Here is a 22,926-nt window from a genome sequence, read left to right on the forward strand (position 1 = left end):
GCTATATCCCTCCCATTCAGCTGTCCCACTAATAATATGTAACGCAGTTCTTTGTCCACCAGTTCTATCTGGAGCTTAAAGATGTTACAGGGTGGATCCATGTTAACCCCCCTCACGAATGCAGAATAGGTTATACAATACACTTTGCCTCTCCAGTGTTTCTGCAAGGCCTAGTCCTCCATGCTAGTCAATGTGTTTCTTGCAGGAAGGCCACTCGAGCCCCCTGAAGTTTCGGAGTGCTTCTTCGGAGAGTTAAGACCACACACTTTCCATGTAATTATTTGTACATGCATTTTCAACTAGTGTACACGTCAGTGTAGCTGATCCATCTAACAACGAACACTGCACAGGTCCGCACGTGAAGCAAACTGACTCACTGAAAGTGGGCAACCATCAAACACAACCGAACATGATCATAATCAAAACATACCCAACAACCCACACCCAAGACTGAGGAAACAAAACACCCTGTCCGAACCATTAGAACAGCTCACAGCAGTGCACCCGAAGCAGGGTCTCCTTCACCAACCAGGTAGGCACAGCCACACCCACAAGCACATTCAGGGGGAATCCAGACTGCAGTCAACACGGGCGTCACACTTGTGCTCTTCAGGGCCACCACCCCTCCTAGCCCCACACCTAAATGTGAGACGTCATGCAATGCCCGACCCCCCAACATATATTTCCCATAATCTGTAGGCCCTGTCTGTGGTTTAAACAGTGAGAGGCTTATTTACAAGCCCCTTGCGCCACGGTCCGTCACTTTTTTGCATGTTAAAAGTGACGCACCAGCGGTGCAAGGGGATTGTAAATAAGCACCTGAGTTCCATTGTTATATCATTTCATCTGCAGTGGAAGGGGTGATTTTGAGCAGCCAATAGCTTCTCTCAGAGTCCACCACGCTGCCCCCTCTGACTTCAAATGTTCCTGCTGCCCGGATGAACCACTGGTGTTGCAGAGTCTGGCCACTGTCAACACTGTGCTTCTCCATTCCGTAGATGCCTGCAATGTTATGGGACCTACCTCTTGGGACTTCTCGCCTCTTTTTGTGTTGACGGCCCTTTCATGGCATCAGGACCACCTCTGTCCATGCTGTACAATGCTGAATGTCCAGCCAGTCTGAGGCCTCTATGGGGATATCGAAAAAGTAGGACTTGCCTGCCACTTGGATCTACAGTTTGCCAGGAAAGAGCAGTGCAAAGTAGTGTACATTTAGGAAGCTCTTTGTTTTTTAACTTTGGCCATGAAATCTGGGAAAAGAGGGACTTTAGAGTTATAGATCAAAAACGACCCATTTAACCAGGCCATCCTTAGGATCTAATCTATCCCTATGATGCAATAAGTAGGATACTACTGGTTGTGGAGCACCCCCATCCCCCAGCAGCGGAGGTCATGGCGGCAACCCGTGTGCCCTTTCAGTGCATGGACTTTAGTCAGCCCCACCGGAGCAACCAGTACTCCAAAAATGACAACATGGATGGGCCCTCAATATTTTTAGGCAGCCCTATCACACGTATATTGTTACACAGGGCCCTGCCCTCCTGGTCCTCAATGTGCATTTCTAGAGCCCTGACTTAGGCATCCACCCTTGTGTGTTTCTGGTGAATGAATCGTAGTTGTTTGTGCTAAGTTTTTCACTTCTCACTTAAGTTGTGAGACGATGTCCCCCACTTTTGGCAATCAGTCCATAAAAGGTCTATGCCAGGCACCAGCGTGTTAATCTTATCCTCCAGGAGGTCTCTTGTGGTGCTAATGGCCCCCAACATGGCATTGAGTCTATCCGCCTCCATTGTGCCGCTGTTCACCTCTTTTTGGTCTTCGTCAGAGGGGGTCTCCCTTAGGATTGGTGGGGGTGTCTCGAGTTCGATCCGAGCCCGGTGGATTCTCCTCATGATCTACTGTAGTATTTGTGATAGATGTAAAAGTCAGTCAATCACTCTCTTGGTAAGGTAGAGGCAGTTGCAAGGCAGGCAACTCACATTTGCAGGGACAACCACTTCACGGGGAATGCCAATGCGAGAAACAGAGGGGAGTGGGGCTCAGAGATCCTTCATTTAACCCCACCCAGCGATCTGACTAGATAGGCAGGTGCAGCCATGGGTCTTTGTCCCTCAGGCTCAATCTCCAGGGACAGTCCCTGGTCGTCTCCCAGGCCTGCAGCTTAGCCCTCCACCTTCCCTCACCTTGGATAGGAGTTGAAGGGTTCCCAGTCGGTGCTAATATCAGGACCCCAGCTCCAGGTTTCAATGCCTCACCTTCAGCACAGTTTTGGCTTCTGTGCCCAAAGTTCAAATCACTCAGTCGAGTCTCCTGCAGTGAGACACTTGCAGTACTGGAGTAGACTAAGGCAGTAGCGGTCAGCTGCAACCCACGCTGCTCAGACAATTACACCCGCGGTCGGGCCTCCTCTGCCTCTGCCTCCGCTGTCCACACTTCCCCTTCATGGATTGGCAGCAACACTTCGCCGGCAGGCGGGAAAGAGCCCACTTCATTCACCAGGCAGCCTGCTATGCTGCCATTTTCAAGCGCTGATGCAGCGGCTCCTCTGCACATCCCAGGGTACACACATGGGCTCCCTGGGGGTGCCAGTGCAATTGGACTATGAGCTGTGTGAGGCCCAGACAATTGGCGGCTCAAGAGCTCAGCGCTCCGCTTGTCAGTTCATCACTGTCTCGCCCCAAATACTAACATTTAATTTGAAAATTAGTGTTCTCACAAGCCAGGTAAATTGAATATTAAAGAAAATCCTACTAGTTCAAAAAGGTAAAATAAGCAAATTTAACAATTACTTCCTACTCTTATAAACTCATACATTTTTCGTTCCCCTTACCTTTCCAATAAAAAAAGTACATTGACTAGACTGCGCTTTTGTCTTTTTTCAATATTTAAATTGAGGTCCACATGGCAGGACTTTGGGGGGAAACAAATGAGTCATTTTTGTTCAGCAAATGTGGTCATTGGCTCAAATTATGTATACTTGTAAAGTGATTGAGAACATCCGTAGGATGTTATTGATGCCTATATTAATTAATTAGAAATTTGGAAGTTTGTCGAAGGAATTTGCACATGTTTAAACAGTGTTAATCTGCTCATCTCAGGGTATATATTTTTAAATCATATATTCTGTTTTTTATAATTTAGCATGTTTGCAAGCTCATAATGACACTTTAATTACTGCATTAATCTGTTTAGTGAGGTACATTTTGCACTATTTCAAATCTAAAACACATCAAATAACATATGTACTATACCTTACATAAACTTGACTAATATTCAGAGTAGGCACACACCAATCATGGAGTATCAAATGGTTCTAAGTACTGTTTAAAGATATTATTTTTTTAAATTATTATACAGGTTATTCAGCGTACTATGCATTATTAATCGCTTTGATCTAGCATGAAGATGGTAATATCCCTTTATATTTTTGTAGTAGAGACCATGGTTAAATGAAAACATTTGGGGGGATCCATTGTATTGCCACTCTTTGATGTGCAACTGTTTTTAATAATCAAGCATTAATAAATTAACCCCTTCAGTGCCCATGACGAGCTGGACTCGTCATGGGCTGCGGTGGTGCTGTGCCCATGACGAGTCCAGCTCGTCATGAACTCCGCCCGCTAATACAAAGCGCGGCACTGGGCGGGGAAAGGGGCGGGCATGCAAGGGGTTAATAATATTATATTTGTATGTTCATGTAATATATTATGATCACTTAAAGTAATAGCTGATTTAGCTGCTATGGCATTTTTTTACTACCTAGCCATTCCCATTCCCTTTCCTCTCCCCCCACGTCCCTGGTCCCCTCCCCACACCTATGGGACAGCCAACAGGATTTTTTTGATCAATTCAACTTCTCCACTGAAACTTTACTATCTTTCCAAAATAAACATACCTATTGTAAACTTGGCAGTGCCAGTCAGCAATGTTCTTATCAGGACAGGAAGAAGTCAACTATTTGTTTCTCTATCAGCGTGACCCTTGACAGGGCAAACAGGGACGAAGGTCTGGAGAAATAAGAACTTGCAGATAGGTGAACCAATGAGAGAATTAGAACAAGACCCTCTCTACAATATTCGAAAGCACATACAGAGAGAACGAGAAAAGGATAAGAGGCATGGATTTTCCTTTTTTCCTCAACTAAATCCAGATATCCAGTCGACACTATGATTGAAGACATTCAATTTCCCAGAAAATGCAAATTAAAAGTACACTTTATAAGGAATCAGCAAGAAATTGAAAACATTAATACAGAACTATATAAAAATTATAGTTCTGTCCATCCTCAATGAAATTTCTACCTCAGATTATAACATTTGGGGAAGTGCTCCTTCAGCATTAGGTAAACTGCCTAACAGAAAGACACATACAAGTCCCAGTTTCACAAAAGAAAACCAAGACATCAAAATAAAACTAGCTGCTAAAGGTGGAGGCATGGTAGTAATGTTCATAGAAAAATATGATAGCGACTGAAAGTAAAGTGATAATACGTTGTTCTATAGGAAATGTATAAGTTATCCCACAGGAAAGATCAAACATCGCATGTAAAATATGATAGAAAATACATTACTTTAGTGCTGGATTAGTACTAAAGAATTTGAAAAACAATATACAAAAGGGAATGCTTAGGAAGTCCAATAGTTTTACTGAAATTGCACTTAATCACATATTGGTCAAGATTATTCAAACATATGAATTCTTCTTATAGATCCAAAATAATGCAGGAGCCATGATATGATATTCTAAAAAGATGTTCCTTATTCTTAACAACATCAAACTGCAGCCTAGCCAATGTGTTTCATCCCGACAAAGGACTTCATCACAAACAATACAGACATTTATTTCCACATATAAAATACAAATATATAAACCAAACCAACATGTGCATATTCAGGTTATATTCTAAAACACACAATGGCTCACTACATCCACACTTAATACAACAAAAATTCATCACACATGTAGATATTGTTACATCAAGATAAAAAAGTCAAAAACACATACCACACAAAAAAATAACAATATAATATCCCGTTCTTAGATTTATATCTATAGCGTCACCAAAGAAAATATATAATAGTGTGTGTTGTCTACTAAGAGTGGTATAAGGAAAAGACAATCTTGAATTTATGATTTCAAATATAAAGTCAAAATCCCCAGAATTTTTCATATTAAGTTCCACTTACTTTAGAGATTGCTTAGTGTTTCATTGTGGGAAAGTGTAAGTCACACAGAAGAAGAGGGGGGCTGAATAGTGGTATCACCCAAGGTTCCTAAAAATATGTATATAAAAAGATCCTATAACTAATTCTAGAACACTGTTTTAGGCGGACTGTGTCATCTAACTGAAGTCAAGTCACATTTGGGAAATGAATAGTGCAAACCCACAAGTACCACCCAAAAGTATGGCCTATTTAAATAGCATGAAAAATTTCTCACTTCTTACTCACATTAAAAACTCCTTATTGATTCTTCAAAGATAAGTGTAAACCAGAGAAGGGGGAAGGCTGAATATCTGTATCCCTAGTGAGACCTAAAAAATGAAGCAGTATCAAGACATATGTTGTAGTCAGTACTAGGCCTGAGCGGTAAATTCCGTTCCGCGAGCGGAATTTGTGAAATGTGGGTAATTTCACGTTCCACAGAGAACGCTGAATTGCCCAAAATTCTGCGATCTGCGGCTTCGCGGAATTTTTTGCTTGTTCGCGCTATCAAAATGTGTGTTCTCAAGATATTTCTCCCCGGGCACGCAAACAGCGTTCGCGAATAGGAAAAAAGCATTGCGAACGGGCGGAACAAGCAATTCTGCGTGTTTGCGGAACTTTTGCGTGCCCGCGGAGATTTTTTACCGTTTCGCTGAGTTTTGCGTAGCGCGGCTACGCAAATTCCTCCCACCCCTAGTCAGTAACTCATACCAATAAAAAGTCTGCCCCAATTATATTCAGCGTGGTGAATTTTAGACCACGAAACTATTAAAGTGCTCCATAGTCAGAATAATTCAATGAGCAATATATATTTTACTCTTTCACTAACAATAATGCAAAAACAGACAGAGTTGCTACCCTCAACTTCATAATTACTACACAAACTACCATTTTGCTAAGGTTAAAACCATTATTTCCTAAACAAAACCTTACTACAACTACTAATAACGTCAGGCAGACGATGGAGCTCCAGGCTCGGGGGCAGGTGATTTTAGTGTCTTGGGTGATGCATCCTCATCCAACAGGGAGAATAGCAGAACTTTGCCCCCAGGCCTGGTTACAGTCAGAAGTCTTGCAGAGCCTCCCATTCTCACACAGCCCATCTGGCTGCTTTGTAGATGACACATTATTAGGGACTCAAGCTCCCCTTCTTAATATCCTTTTCCAGACACCAAATGTGATTTAGGGCCTGAGTCTTTGAAGTTTTATGTTCAGGTTCTGCTTCTTTTTAAGTGCGCACTTCTCTCTTTCTTCTTTCCTCCTGAAAGATGTCTGTCATATCAGGTATGACTCCGAAGCTGATTGACCCACAACACAATTATTGGCAGGGATCAGAGCTCATACCTGGATGTCAGCCATAGTGATATGTGCTTCAAAATGTTAATCCCAGACTTGCACCCCCCTGCTATTTATGATTCCCTTATTGGACACACCACCCATCCTGAGATGTGCACAGGACCCTTCCTTGTGATCTATTACTGAAACAAAGAGGAACTGCTTGAAGTGCATAGGAAGGTTCCCTCTTACCACCCAAAAACCCATACTCACCCTAAATCCTAAAAATATCCCTTACATCCCAAAAGCCCATACCCACCATAAAACCTAAAAATGTCCTTGCCACCCAAAAGCCATACCCACCTTAAACCCTAAAAATCCCTTACCACCCAAAACTCATACCTACCTTAAACCCTAAAAATTCCCTTGCCATCCAAAAGCCCACGCTCACCCTAAACCCTTAAAAATACCTTACCACCCAAAAACCCACACCCACCCTAAACTAGGTTGTGGCCAGCCAATCAAGGCATTTACGTTGGCGCGTGCATTCACTATTACTAGCAAAATCATTGACACTTAAATATGTATAATGTTCTTTCTGTACTAGAAATTAGTTATACTATTTCTAACACATCTCATTTGAGTGGCTATGTGACTGTCTGTATCAGTGTGTGAGTGGATCTCTGAGTGGCTATATGGGTGTGTCAGTTGGTATGTGAGTGGCTGTATGGCTGTTTTAGTAGGTATGTGAGTAGTTGTATGGGTGAATGAGTGGCTGTGTGAGTGGCTGTGTGAGTGGCTGCACGGGTGTGTGAGTGGCTGAATGGGTGTTTCAGTGGCTGTGAGAGTGGCTGTATGGGTGAGGAGTAGATATGTGAGTGGCTGTATGGGTGACTGAGTAGCTGTTTGAGTGTGTGAATAGGTAAGTGAGTGGGTGTGAGTGGCTGTATTGGAGAATGAATGTCTGTGTGAGAGCCGGTAAGGGTGAGTGAGTGGGTGAGTGAGTGGCTGTATGGATATGTGAATGAAAGTGGTTATATGGATGAGTGAGTGGTTGTATGGGGGAGCGAGTGACTGTGTCAGTGGATGCATGGGTAAGTGACTGGGTGTGTTAGTAGCTATATTGGGGAGTGAGTGAGTGGCCGTGTGAGTGGCTGTTTGTGTGAGTGTGTGTGTGTGTGTGAGTACCTGTATGGGTGACTGAGTGGCTGTGTGAGTTTCTGTATGGGTCATTGAGTGGGCGTGTGAGTGGCTGCAAGGGTGTATGAGCAGGTGTTTAAGTGCCTGTATGTCTGTATACTGTATGCTGCAGGGAGAACTGGGTGAGCACAAGGTCTTGCAGGTTTTCTGCTCCTGGGTCCAAAATACAACGGACTCGTTTGCATGACTGTGCCCTGCCTGGGAGCAGGACCTGAGAGCCTTATCAAATGAGCATTGGGTGGAAGCTCAGGCCTCACTGAGGAGCACTGTTCCCAGTATGGTGAGCGCGTGCGCTCGCGTGCACCTCTATTACCTGTAGCGCACATTGCTGTGTGTGGAGTGCGCACACACACAGCAAATCCAGCAAGAGCGCTCGCGCCACTCCTTTTAACAAGCGAGCGGCGCGAAAAACGGGTGTTTCCTGGCAGAGTGGCGGAATAGACTGACGTCAATCAAAGGTGAGGGAGCGGCAGGAAAGTCTTGGGCACTTGGTATCTTCTTTTATATGTAGAGCCCGGCTGCAGTGCCTACTGTGTGCTTTTGTTTAAGTATTCATGTTAAGTGCAGGGCCGTAAGGGCCTGCGATTAACATGAATACTTTAACAAAAACACACAATCAGCCCACAGCCGTGCTTATGCAACAAAATAAATTCAGCAAGTTTACAAACATGGTGTCTAAAGTTCACGCCGTTTATGTAGACTTGCTGAATTTCTCTTCTTAACAGAGCTGGTCTACGGGGTGATTGTCTGACTTTGTTAAAGTTTTCAGGTTAATTGCAGCTCCAGACGGGCGCAGTGATTAACCTGAAATCTTTAACAAAGTCCCACAATCACCCCTCAGCTGCGCTCTATTAAGAAAAGAAATGCAGCAACTCTACAAACACGGCGTGTAAAACACATGTCGTGTTTGTAGACTTGCTGAATTTCTCTTCTTAATAGAGCGCAGCTGAGCGGTGATTTACACTTTTCTGTTCTTGGCAGAGTGTGCCACCCGACTTGTATTTTCCTGTTTCTGTCATTGCATCCAGATATATGATACAACAAGTAACATCATACACAGGGCTTTAAGTGGGATGAAGAAACTGTGGGGGGGGGGGGTGTCTCGCAAAGGGGGTAGCCAGTGTAATCAAGAGCTTAGCTTTAAGACACATAAGCTAAAAATCTGCACTTTTAGCATAGTGCACTGCCCAACTTGTATTTTGCTGTTTCTGTCATTGCATCCAGATATATGATACAAGTAGTAACATTATACCTACAAGTCAGGACTATTAGCTTTGTCAATGGTTGTTAGTTGCATAAGATAAATAAGCAGCAACTATAGATTGTATATAATATTGAAAAAGCTTGAACTTAAAGCCCTGGTGACACCACGACAATGTTGCTGTGCCTGAGTTTCAAAAAGAGAAGGGAAATCCAGAGAGAAAATGACTCTCTTTAAAGGATTTCCCTTCCCCCACAAGACTCACTTGGCATGACGTCATGCCGTAACTTCTCTACTAGTGAGAAGTGAGCAGTGTGAGCATCGCACATCGATGTGCCTACTGTCACTGCAGTCTGAAAAAAAATGGACCAACTGTGCCAGGGCACAAAACAGAGCCCGCTAGAGACCCGGTTTGAGGCCCCCTTTCAAAAACTGCCGGTGCTCAGACCCGGTGAGACCCGGCCCACTTAAAGCCCTACCTACTGTTGACTTTGTAAGTGGTTGCTAGTTGCATAAAATAAATACGCAGCAACAATGGCTTGTATAAATTAAATCCATCTGAATTTGAAAACAGCGAAAATCTCCAGCCATCTTTCTAGTTGTGATGAGGCTGCCAATGAAAGACTTGCTCGATTGTCTGTTATGGTCATGCTGGTAGTACAGTTTTAACAACCCCTTTAGTCAAAATGTGACATTTTAACAAGAAGCAGTTTGACTGTTAATGAGATTCCTTTATTGTACTTGCATATATTAGGGCGAAAGGGGGCGATCTTCTGTACAAAACTCAGCTCTGAAGTTCATCAGGTTAAGCAGAATGTCTTGTGATAGGAGCTTGCCATACATCTAGTAGTGCAGCTTCAGTACTGTGGTTGGGACAGAAAAGTGACCAATGGGAATTCAACAGTTGGCTTGCTTCTAAATATTGTTCAAATTGTAGGGTGATTATTCTTTCCAGGTTTAATGGGGTCAGAGGAAGGAAGAAAGGGGAAATGTATGTGGTATTTCTCTATTTTTAGGTCGAGCCTAGACAGCGCATGCGCTGTCGCAAGACCTGTAGTAAATACAATATTGAGGGTAATTTCTCCTGCTGCTTGCCATTGGTTAACTGTGGCATTGCTTTTGTTAGCAGGCTTATGGTTGGCTGTGGATGCGATACATCACTTCCGTTTTTGAAGGAAGCAGCACCGACCAACTACAGTTAAGTTACACTGCAGGGCTGTATCTTTTAACTTACGGACTACTTTGTTGTTTTTTTGCCATGGCGCCTGGTTCACGCATACGTTTAATATGCACGGCCGCTCAGTGTTGTACGGCCGTTTTCCTCGGTGTTGTCGCCCCCCCTCATCACCACCCGCCCCTCGCGCCTTGTTTTCTTTGATGTGGTCTTTTCTTCCTGTACGTGTTAACCCATTGCCAGAATGGAGCGGTTTTCTATCTCAGATGGGCGCTGCACTGGTAGCTTTCTCTTTCGCTTATATCCTAAGAAGCGCTTAATGCACCATCTTCCTGTTCACAGCTCCAGCGGTCTCTGGTTTATTTTGTTCGGTAAGTGTGTTTGAAATGTCGCCTGTACGGGTTCACACTTCCGATTGCCTGTATTGCTAATAAACTTGAGGCATTTGTTTACAGCTTTCGTCATTTTTTTATTTACATTTTTCAGGTGGGCATGTCTCTGCGTTAATGTTTTTTTTGTATGGACGGGGCCAGCCTCGAATCGAACCCAGTTCCCCAATTCCAAAGGCCGCAGGTCGGAATAGTATACCACATGATCCTCTCTCACTAAACAACCAGCATTTTTTAGGGTTGTTTGCCTTTGTATCGCTCACTGAGATACACTCCCACTATGCACCCACCCTAAACCCCTTCCTCTTTTGTTTCCCTGAGCACCCCCACTAGAGTGTTGATGTGCTGCTATTATTATCCGTTTGGGCAGCTTTGAGCGCTTTGCAGCCAAATGTTTGAGCTCTGTGTAGAATTTTACTGTCAAAACGAAACTATGACAAAGAGCCATAAATAAAAATAAAAAACGGGTTATTGAATACTAGAGGAGAAAGCTGTGAGAATGAGACACATGAGAGAGAGAAAAAAGCGTAATGCTTTCAAAGCGAAGACAGTGAGACCCAAGGTGCTGGGTGGGAGGTAAGTGTGAAGAAAAAGCAGCGAAAGTGATGCAGACAGCGATAAAAATGCACTCATAAGCGGAAAGCGTTCTCTTTGAAGTCAGCAAAACATATACAGGCCCACACAGGCACTAGCGCACACACACGTAGGGCTACAGGTGTCACTTTACCTGCTCTCAGTGCACTCCTGATGTTCTCTCTCAGCCTGTGACCTTGCGTCACAGGACGGGCCAGGGACCAAGCGCCATGAGTGTGCAGGAGGTACTCACCAGATTTCCTCCGTGGGTTCGTGTGCCTGTTGCAGAGATCTGCGTGTAATTTGAAGGTCAGAAGTTTGACTCTCTCAGCAGGGTCATCCTAGACTTTCATCCTTGCAAGGTCGACTCAATGAGTTCTATTGAATTGGGTCTTTTGTAGCGGCCACTATCAGAGAGAGATGCTTATGGAGCGAATTGAGATGTGCACCTCATATTGCTTTTGACAAGAAAAACCTGAATTAGTGCACGTATGTTAAGTGCTTTTGTATAGCAGAATTTTGCCATTTGTATGGCCCATGGCACTTAACACTGTAGCAAGTGAAGTAAGGACTAATTTATTAGGTAATGATGGTTTAAACGCAGGGCCACTGGAATTATGCTGCTCTGTGGCTGTGGTCTTTTCTGTGTCATTATCGAGTTTCCGCACGTGCCACATAATTTATCATCTTCCTAGTAATTTGCAAATCTAAATAAAAAAATAATTCACACTCAAACAGATCGAAAGTCACTAAAACACTGCAACCCGAGTTGTCTATGCCGCATAATTCCAGGGAAATTAAGTGATTTGCACAGACTCACAGCATATTGAGGCAATGCCGAGGCTCAGTCTGGTTCCCCAGTTCCCATGTCGACAGCTATGGCCATTATGCAACATTCCCTCACCAAAGCGGCAGTAGGGTAAGCAGGACTAGCCCCCTGACATTTTTGTTTAATATGGGAAAAATGCATGCGTCTTTATTAAGGGCAAGCAAACAGTTTTTGAGCCAGTACCTTCCTGTAGGAGTACTAAAGCACCACAGCAGCAGTATGTTGCTTTTGGTTTTGCTACAGACAGCCTAGCCACGGTAAGCTGCTTGTAGGCAAACTGCAGCCCTCCTCACCTTTAAGAAAGGCAGTTGTCTTTTAGAAATGGTAGGCCCTAGTTAACCCCTAAATTGCAAGGCATGTTCCAAAGCAATAGGTCTCGAATTTGCTAGTGATTAAGCTATTGGCATTGTAAATGACCATGTCTTTTATTTATTTGTTTTCAAAACCTACAAGCAGTCCGTAAATATGCACTTTGTGCTTATAGTAGTTGCTTACTAGAAGCAAGGCTGGCAGTAACTGCGCCTCTTTTACTGTCAGCCTTGCTTCTCGTAAACAAGAACTATAAGTACAAAGTGCATGTTTACACATCGCTTCCAGGTTTTCAAAACACATGTACATTGCCAATAGCTCAAACTCTCGCAAATGCGAGACCTATTGCATTGCAAATGCTTGTTTTTAATGTAGGTGCTCATTATGGCATGTCTAAAGAATAGACGAGATGAACCTTGACCCAGTGAGACACTGATGATGGTAACAGTAGTCTCGAGCAGTGGAGGAGGAGAGTCTTTTTTTAGGGTCTTATTTATTGTTCTATTATTGTCTTGAGAAACTGACATCTAGAGTGTGTTTTTTATGCATGATGAGCTGTGACCTGAGCATTCCACGGGACTAGGCGATGTACCAGTGCAGTGATGGTGCATGTTTTCACAGATCTCTGTCAGCGTTGTAATGTTGGTCTAAATTTGTATTTTTTCCAAGGATTTGAAAGTTGCATAGGAGTTCAGTGATCACTTTTCTCACCTATAAAAGCCTCCAAGCGCACTGCAAACTCTAAGTCATTCCGTTTCACTTCATCTGAAAGTTTTCTTGTTAATTGCAGCTCCAGACGGGCGCTGGGATTAACCCGACAACTTTAACAAAGGCACACAATCACCCTGCAGCTGCGCTCTAGTAAGAAAAGAAATGCAGCAACTCTACAAACATCGCATGTAAAGCACATGACATGTTTGTAGACTTGCTGTATTTCTCTTCTTAATACAGCTGGGCTGTGGGGTGATTGTGTGACTTTTTAAACTTTTCTGTGCTTGGCATAGTGTGCCCCGACTTGTATTTTCCTGTTTCTGTCATTGTATCCAGATATATGATACATCAAGTAACATGGTACCTACAACAAGCCGGACTATTGGCTTTGTCAGTGGTTGTTAGTTGCATAAGATAAATAAGAAGCAACTATGGCTTGCATATAATATTGAAAAAGCTTCCACTTAAAGCCCTGGTGACACCATGACAATGTTGCTGCCCCTGAGTTTCAAAAAGAGAAGGGAAGCGAGTGTTAGTGAAGAGAATACTCCCGACAGATGGATCAGTCATTTACACACTTGCAGCTGCCATTTGCTCAGACCTGCATCTTGGCAAGATTAAAAATCTTGGCAAGGCCTAAACAGCCTTCCACCCTTCTAGTTCGTTCAGGTGAGCACGGTTACATAGAGCAAGCGTTTATAAATGACAAGATGGCAAAAAAGGCTCCTTCTAGAACCCCCCAACGTCGATATGCAGAGACGCTACTTCTGAAGCATTGCCATACCACACTCTCTGTCTTCTCTGACATATCTTTTGTCCTTTTTTCTTTCACTCCCCAGCTGCTCTCACCAGCTCCTTCTCTTTTCTTCTTCCTCAAATCAGTCCCACTCCACGTTTACCCACATTCCCCTTCTCCCCATCCCATTCTTGTTTCCATTTCCCTCTCACTGCCTTTTCTTTGCTTTCTCTCTCACCGGTTTTCCATTCTCCATTCTCCCTCCCAGTTCTCCAAAGCCTCTGACTGCCTCTCTCTTTCTGTCCCTCTCTTACCAATTTCTCCATTACTCCATTATTGTCATGGCGTGTGTATCCAAATTGCAAATCTGCATTAAGCCCCCTAACATGGGTTGTATGCGTGGAAATGCACCGTCTTTTCAGTTTTTTAACCAAAAGTTTGGAATGATATTTGGCGCTGCACACGAGCGCAGTCTGGTTCCTGGCGCACAGAGACCCTATTCTGCCGCACACAGAGGGAAAAAATTATAGAGGGAACATTGCTGAGGAGCACGGCGATTTCTATGCAACTGTGTCTTACTCAACAAAATGACTTGCATAGGACCTAAGTTACACGCCACAGGCTCTGCCAGATGGGGCTGATCGCCTGTGGTGCCACAAACATATTGGGGATTTTCTATACATTGCATGGAGGTGTCCCCGACTTTGCCCATTTTGGAAAGGAGTCCTGAACTACTCTGGGCATGTTTTTATTTTTCACAACAAATTTTATTGTTGACAGACAATATGAGCCCAGGAGAGGCCAGGGCAACGCATCATATACATGCGATGGCATTGATAATGATGTCAACATTTTACAATAAGTTCGGTGAGGAATAAAAGATACATATGACTGAATCAAACAAAAAGAAACATCATACACCAAGAACAACAGTGTCAAAGCATACATACATGTAATATGTGGTAATGACTCCGATCGTGACATATCAGTATATGACTAGGCCTGGGCAGTGAACTCCGCTCCGTTCGCGGCTTTTGCAGAGTTTTCTGCACTACGCGATCTGCAGACCTCACAGAGTGCAGAAAACTCCGCTTAGCGTAGTGCAGCGGAGTTTTTTTCCCGCTCGCGATCGCGAATGGTAAGTTCGCGAGCGTGAGCTGCTGCTCAGATAGAATTTCTACCCGAGCAGTGGGAATACCACTGCAAACTGCAGTTCGCACTGCACTCCGCAACTTGTGGAACTCCGCCCAGGCCTGTATATGAGCAATGAATCAGGGTGTGCGTACCAAGGTGCTGATTGTCAAGGCAGATCTTCGGCACAGGAGGCTGGGGGGAGAGGTTCAAGATATATACTCCGATAATCGGTCCATTGCTTCCCTATTTTGGGATGTTTCTGGGGCATCCCCGCGCTTTAAAAATCGGAAGTTCCAGCTCCATAGAGAAATCAAGGCCTCTCATCCATGCCCCAACAGAGGGCGGAAGGGTCGCCTTCCAAGCCACAGCAATATCGTGTTTACCTAAGGTAAGCCCCAGAAACAGCAGGTGGCTTTTGTGCCTATTGCCTCAGATCACATCAGTAATATGGAGCTTGGTTAGGCACGGACACCGTGGAACATCCCACCCCAAGACCTCAGAGAGACTGGTCAGTACCCCGCGCCAAAACCGCGATAGGGTCGAGCAGTCCCATATCATGTGAAGGAATGTACCCTCTGCCAGTATGCTGCGCAGGCACAGGGGAGATTCAATCATACCAGCACGCCCAAGCCTGTAGCGAGTAAAGTAAACCCTGTGGAGGTATTTGAATTGTATAAAGCGTAAGCACGCCACGATGGCCGCAGCCTGCGGGGATTCGAGAGCCTCCACCCAGTCATCCTCATTTAGCGGACCCAGGTCTTCCTGCCTAGCCTCCCTGTTCTTGTGTAGTGTATTGTAGCTATTAGTGACAGGGTGCGGTATAGCGCTGTGATTTTGTGTGTCCCCATCGCACCCATAAACACTTTTGTTTAAATGGGTTGAAATTGGGGATGGTGTCTTGTCGCGCAAGATACAGAGATAGTGTGTGGCGAAATTGAAGATATTTGTAAAATTGGGATCGGGGTATTTGGAAGTCAGATTGTAATTGTTGGAAGGAATTAAGGGTCTGAACTTGGAGAATATTTCCAACCCTTGAGATGCCAATAGCGTCCCAGCCAGCAAACCCGGAAAGGTCTAATAGTTGTGATAGGAGGCCATTACGCCAGAGTGGGGTCTCCTTAGTAAGCCTGCCCACCACCCGATCCTGTGCAAAGCCTGCCGCCAGATTACAAAGATGGTCTGGGTTGCAGGCGGTAGTGACTTGAGTGTCGTGTTAGCGTGCAGAATCATATGGAGCGATTTAGAGTCCATCAGTCAATGCTCAAGCGCATAGGCAGGGTCACCTCGATCACCATACCACCAATTGTTAAGAATGAGGAGATGGGACGCTGCATGATACAACTGAATATCTGGGGTCGTGGGGCCCCACAGTATGTGGACTGAAAGCACGTTCGTAGGGCTACCCGCACAGAGCCCCCACCCCAGATAAAATGGCTGAGAACCAAATTCAATTGCCGAAACCAGGCATGTGGTATTGGGTAGGGATGATTTTGGAGTTGATAGAGTAGATAGGGCAACAAAACCATTTTAAAGATGGCGGACCTGCCAAGTAGCGTCAGTGGCAAATGCGACCAGGAGCTCACCTGTTGTTTAATCCGAGGCAACAGTGGGGCCAGATTTTTAGTCCAGGAGCCGGGTTTAGATGAGGACAGGAACACCCCAAGGTATTTAAAGCCATCTGGGACCACCGTCACCTGTTGTACCCAAGTTCCAAGTTGATCACTACCACACAGAGGCCACAAGTAGGACTTGCGAGCATTCATATACAGACCAGAGTTTTGGCCAACATTTTCCATTATTCGAAGCAGGCGCGGGCCAGATCTATTCGGGTGTGTAAAAAAGAACAACACATCATCGGCATAGATCGCTATGCGATGGGATACCTCATCGACCACTCAAACCCATATATCTGGGTGCAGATTTGCACCCATGCCGCGAGTGGTACCATAGCAAGTGCGAACAGGTAGGGAGAAAGAAGGAATCCGTGCCTAGTATCTGTTCTGATGTGGAACGACCGCAAGATTGCGGTGGCGATTCATACCAAGGCAGTAATGTCGGTGTACAGAAGGCGAATGTATCTAAGGAGTCTAGGGCCAATGTTCAGGCGGTCCAAGAGTGCGAACTGATAGGTCCAGCTAAGGGAGTCAAACGCCTTATCCATATCGGTGAGAAGGAGTGCAGCAGGTTCATGCAGCCGGTCAACAGAGGCAATTGCATTATGCGCGCGATGAATATTGTGTCGGGTGGCACGGTCAGGCATAAAGCCTTCTTGATCAGGATGGACCAATGTAGTAATATACGGGACAATGTAGTTGGCAATGATTTTGGCCAGGAGTTTGACTTCGATATTGAGTAGAGAAATCGGTCTATATGACGCGTGCAGCTCTGTGGGCCTGCCCGGCTTAGGGAAGACCACTATCTTGGCGTGGCGCCAGTCAAGCAGGAGGTGGACGTCCTCTACAGCAGCTTGCAGAGCCTCCAGAGAGTGCATCGAGAGCTGGGATGAGTATTTCTTGTAAAACTCACACGGAAAAGTGTTGGGACCCGTCGATTTACCCGAACGCATATCTGCAAGGGCACTTTGGACCTCCTCTGCAGTGATGTGGCCATCTAGGTCATTGCGCACTGAGTCTGGCAGGGACTGCGGGGGCAGATCGGTCAAAAAGTGATTGATGGTGGCCGCTGGGAGGTTCTCCCGTGGGACGTAGAGATCCGTGTAATACGCGGCAAAGCTGGTTGCGAAGTGGGCAGGGTCTGTAAGCACCTCATCTGTCGGTCCTTGAATTGCGGGAAGGGTCACATGTCAAAACGTCTGTTGACACAGACGATGCAAAAGGGCGCTAGATTTGTTGCCCCACTGATAGATGCGGCTGAGTGTGGCGCGCCAATACAGTTTGGCTTTGTCTAGGAGGTCACTGGCATAGAGCTGGTGGCGAGCTGCCACGCCATCGGCTTCCCTGCTCCTGCGTTCTAAGTCTAGAATTTGCTCCTCAGTATGGACTAACCTCTTGCCCCACTTTCTACGCCGCGTGGTACAAAAAGCAATGTCCACCCCCCGCAATGTCGGTTTCATGGCTTTCCAAAGGGTCACTGGGGAGTCCACCGTACCAAAATTATATGTAAAGTAATCAGTGAGGGCTGCAGACATCTGTTGGTGATAGGGGTCATCTTGTAAGAGCCATGTCAAGAGGCGCCAGCGGGGAGTGGAGCGATCTGGGCCAAGACGCACCACTAGTGCGAGCAGAGAATGATCAGACAGGCCTCTGGGCAAGATCTCTGCCATCTGAAGTTTATGGTTGTGTAGAGCAGATATGAATATATAGTCGAGGCGAGAAAAGGAATTTGCATGCAGTTGAAAAATATGTGTATGCATTCTCAGTAGGGTGCAATTTTCGCCAGGTATCTACCCATCCCAATCCCTGAGTCAGCGCACGGATTTTTGACTCGCACGTGCCATTCTGCTGCCCTGTGCTGTGCCATCTGTCCATGGAGGAGCACATATCATCGTTCCAGTCACCCCCAGCCAACAGTAGACCCTGGGGAAATTCAGTTCAGAGGGAAGCAATCCGCTCCACCAAGGACGGCGATAGAGGAGGGGGAGCATACACACAAACCAAAGTGACACTCTCACCATAAAGCGTGCCAGACACCGCTAAGTACCTGCCCTGATAATCCTACCAGGACCGTTCATGGACAAATGGTAGCCTGCAATGGATCAATATCGCTACTCCCCGCGAGTCCCTAGTGAATCCAGAGTGGTTGGCCTGAATGAACCTAAAGCGTACCAAGCAAGGCGTCTTATTACCCAGTAGGTGTGTCTACTGCAGCATCAGGATATCATTCTCGTGTCGCCTAGCCTGGCAGAGTACCACCCCTCTCTTGCGCTTATCAAGTAAGCCGCGGACATTCCAACTAATAACAGTCAATCGCCTAGCCTGAGCGTCCGTCATGGCAGGTGTATGTCATGCAAATGGGTTAGCAGGTGGGTATTATAGTGCACGCAGGGCCAAAGAAGGATGTAAAGCACTGTGACACAAACAAACAATATACATTTCTCCAAGACCCAAACACCCCCCCCCCCCAATACCTTAATAACGATGAAGCATCTGTCGCGGCATGACGAGCTTCCCGCCCCCAATGGGGGATAGGATCAGCTCCCAGCCAATTGATCCCAGTAAAACATGATACGAACATTAGAGCAGCCACAGTCTCGCCCAAATGTACAGGAACTAGGTAACCCATATATGAGTTGCCATCAAGGGAAATATGTCATAAGTATAGTCGGGAAACATTTCCTTTTCATGTAGGTGACTGGGATTGCCGACCATACATTGCGCGTCTACGAGAGCTATTGCGGGGCTGAGATGTCCGTCTCGAGCGCGACCTGTGCTGTTGCTTCCCGTTGAGTCTGGACAGTCTCGGCCAGAACCCACCGATGAGGCGTCCGAGTCTACTCCAGGAGGGGAGTTGATCTTGCGTGGAATGAATTTATCTGTCCAGTTGAAGACCTCTTCAGGTGAATCGAAAAAGTAGGTCTGTGATTAGTATGAGACACGTAGGCAGGCCAGGAATAGCAAGGAGTATTGAATCTTCAGGCCACGTAGACGGGCCTTGTCCTCAGTGAATGACTGCTGCCGCTGATTAACCAGTTTAGTGTAGTCAGGGAAGATCATGATGGGCTGAGAGGCATAGGTAAGGACTCCCTTGAGCCGAGCCTGTTAGATGATCATATCCCAGTCTCTGTAGTTGAGGAAGCGGGCAATCAGAGGACGGGGACGAGTCCCCGGGGGTGGCCTCTGCTGCAAAACTTGATACGCCCCTTCAATGATGAAACAAGAAGAGAGGGAGTCACCCGGGAGCCACTCCATAAGCCATTTGGTTAAGAAGGTCGTGACGTCATTGGTCTCACAGCCCTCCGGAAAGCCTATGAAACAGAGGTTGTTCCGTCGAGCTAGGCCTTCCGTGTCTTACACTCTACCCGCCAGGCCACGCGTCAACGATTCCAAGGTAGATACCTTCTTTTGAAGGTTGGTCACAGCTTCTTCCATCACGGGGATCCGCATTTCTGTTTCGGTAATTCATTGGACCGCATTGCGGAGGTCCTGGCGAAGGAGCATGACATCGGTCCCCACAGCGCCAATCTAGGCTTCCAGTGCATCCCTAGATTGTATAATAGCAGCCAAGAGTGCAGCAGTGTCGGGGATAGGCGTCGCGGCCGTGTCTGGGCCTGGCAGCTGGGGAGCAGCCCCAGTGTATTTATCTATGGTGGGCTGTTTGGACGCAGCTCCAGTAGGCTTGTCCTTGGCAATCGTGAACTAAACTGGGGGGAGATAGTGTAGGATGAAAGTCCAAAAAAGATGATGCACCAGTAGGTCCTCAGACCACAGCCCGAAGTGCAGGAGTACACAACAAATCATCTGGGAGCGGCAACCAGGGAAGGGCCCGACACCCACAAACTGCACCAGGATCTAGCCCGGCTGCTTCCGTAGGTGGTGACCTCTACCCCAACTAGCGGGTGTCCCCAGCCCCCACCGCGCAATAGACGACAAGCTGGAGCCACCTACGTCCGAGCAGGTGAGCGAGTCCGTCAGATGCACCGCAAAGAGCCATGCGGTGGCGTCATCTGGCCCAGGGAAGGCCACACAGTATATACGGTAGGAGCCCCCCAGGCCAGCGCACTAATTGGGGAGGCGCCCCGGTCCCCTTGCAGGAAGAGATAGCATCATGAGGTGCACAGGGGCACAGAGCACTCACCGGGACCCCACCAGGGAAATGCAGGCCCCAGACTGCACAAAAGCTCCTCAGTGAATCACCACTAAATGATGTCTCACAGGGGGCACGGTCGAGATGGAGGTCACACACAGCTGTTAGGAAGTCCACAGCCCCAGCCAGGGCCCACAGGGCAGCAAGTGTGGAGTGCGAGGTGGGTGGGCCAGGAGGTGGCAGGTCGTATACACAGGACCCCGCTTCACGCAAGAGGAGAGGGAGCGGGGGCACACACCTGGGCCCACCGCAACACATCCCGCTACGGACTCGGTCGCCCAGGCCAACCCCAGGGATATAGAGTCAGCACCCCGAAGCGAGGAGGAAGGCAACAGGATCGCGTTCCGATCTGAACGCGGATGTCGCGCAGGCTCACCGCAGGAACAACTAGGCAGCGGTAGCGCAAAAGGCGCGCTTGGCGGCCTGCGCAGCCACGGAGTAGGCCGTTTCCAATCACCGGTGGTCCGCTCACGTGGCAGACGGGCCCCTGCAGGATCCCAAGGCAACAGGCAGCCACGTCCGCATCCAGGGCCACACCCGGGCAAGTCCCACAGGCGAGCGAGGCCCGTGCCAGCCCACAGCCCGCAGAAGCAGGCCCGTCGTCTGGAGGAAAGGCACACCCAGGCCGGCTCCCGGGCCCAGTCGCGGAGGCAAATACGGCCGCACCACTGCAGGAGTGGCACCTCATATTGGTATTGCGGGTTGCCCGTAGCTTCGCTGAGTCTCCCAGATGCTTGGCGTGGTAGAACAGCTGCAGGATGGCAGGATTAATGGAGGATTACGAGTGGGTTATGGGAGCGAAGTGACAACGTGTCCGCCATGTCGGACCACTTGGCCACGCCCCCTGCTGTGGGCATGTTTTAAGACAGCTGGCACCACCAAAACCGAAGCTTATCTTTTTGCATATCACTGAAGGCATTGAACTGACTCGGTATGGTACAATGCTTATTTGGATGGGTCTCACACTGGCCAAGAGGGATGTTGCGCACTTCTGGAAGACTGAATCCCCTCCGTCAGTCACTGAGTGGAAGAGGGGAATGTATTGGCACATGGTCAGACAGCAGCCGGTTTAAGCAGCTATAGGGATGCCCTCAGAAACATGGCAAAGAGTGGGTGGACTACAGGAATATAGTACTTGATTGTAAATGTTTTACTGTTCCAGGCCTCGATGATGAAATCAGGATATATGTGGGGCAGGGCCCCCAATCTATGCATGACGCATGATTACCCTGCCTTTGCCCGGGGTTGGCGGTGGAAATGGGGAGGTGGAGGACTGGGGACACAGTACTTCTGCTATGTTCTTCCATTTGTATGTCATTTCATGCAAAATAAAATAAAATATATATTTTTTTAAATTAAAAGCAGGGAGCTGGCAAAATGCCACTTCACCAAGCATGGTACTGGGCGTGTTTCTAGACGTTGATGACAAGTTATCGTGCAACTCACTGGTGGTTGTTTTGTGAAGTAGGGTCTACTTACAGTATGTTTTCGTCTTATACAGTGCTATGTTATACCGTGTTAGACCATGATTTCAAGTGATGTGCTATTCTTTGCTATTCTTTTTATGCAGGGGTGTTTTTTATGTTGTGCTGTGTTATGCTGTTTTGATGTAATGGCACAGTGTGACATGTGGTGTTACGCTGTGCTATAATTTATTATGATATGATATATTATGCTAACCATTGCAGTGCTATGCTGAGTTATGTTATGGTGGGTTGTGTTATGCAGTGTCATGGTGTGGTATGATGAGTTATTTTAGAGTATTTTTAGGTCTCGCCTGAGACAGCGCTTTAGCGCTGCTCTGGCGAGACTTATAGTAAGCACTTTTGGAAGTGCAAACGAGTGCTTTCAGGCCGCCAACTACTGTGCATGTGTGCCGGGCGCGCGCACCATTTGGCAGTCTGAAAGCACTCTTAGTCTTTCACTTTCGCGGCCGCTCGGCCGCTTTGATGTTTTATCGCGATTGCGATCACTTTCAGTTTCGCGCCGCTTGTTCTGGTTTTTATTGCAGCTCGAACACAATGGACTTATCCACAGCTGGTGGAGCGAAAACATCATGTGACCCGTGGCCTTCCTGCAACATGCCCTTTCACGCTTCGCAAATGGCCATTAACTCAACACCAGCCACGTCCTACCATGGCAACCGCACTCCAGGCATGCTACGATACTCCCCATGCGTCTCCAGCGAAACCAAGCCCACACCTCTTAAAGCAGCTGCCCTGGCACAGAACCCCCCCCCCCACACACACAACTCCCCCATGCCAGGAGCAGATGCGCTACAGCTGCTTTATTCCTTCATGGCGCAAACAAGGCCACAAGGCAAACTCTGTCATAACCGCCGCCCATGGCCCCCTGGCAACACAACACCAGCAGCACGCTTCAGCAATGCCCATCAACTTCACTTTAAACCCACAGCGCCTGCCTTCCC

General features: G+C 46.9%; 1 long non-coding RNA gene across 4 annotated transcripts in view; it reads left to right on the top strand.

Annotated features, from left to right (window-relative positions):
- Positions 1 to 22,926, top strand: part of LOC146862441 (uncharacterized) — a 390,897-nt gene that overhangs the window by 40,774 nt on the left and 327,197 nt on the right. For 3 of the 4 annotated variants that reach the window (XR_014978446.1, XR_014978447.1, XR_014978449.1), the window contains exon 1: positions 10,058 to 10,425. The exons of the other annotated variant lie outside the window; for it this stretch is intronic. This is a non-coding gene — a long non-coding RNA (uncharacterized LOC146862441). Of the gene's footprint in view, positions 1 to 10,057; positions 10,426 to 22,926 lie in introns of those variants that run through there. 4 annotated transcript variants of the gene reach the window in all.

Source organism: Triturus cristatus, chromosome 2_2, assembly GCF_964204655.1.
Source record: "Triturus cristatus chromosome 2_2, aTriCri1.1, whole genome shotgun sequence".
Lineage (NCBI taxonomy): Eukaryota > Metazoa > Chordata > Amphibia > Caudata > Salamandridae > Triturus > Triturus cristatus.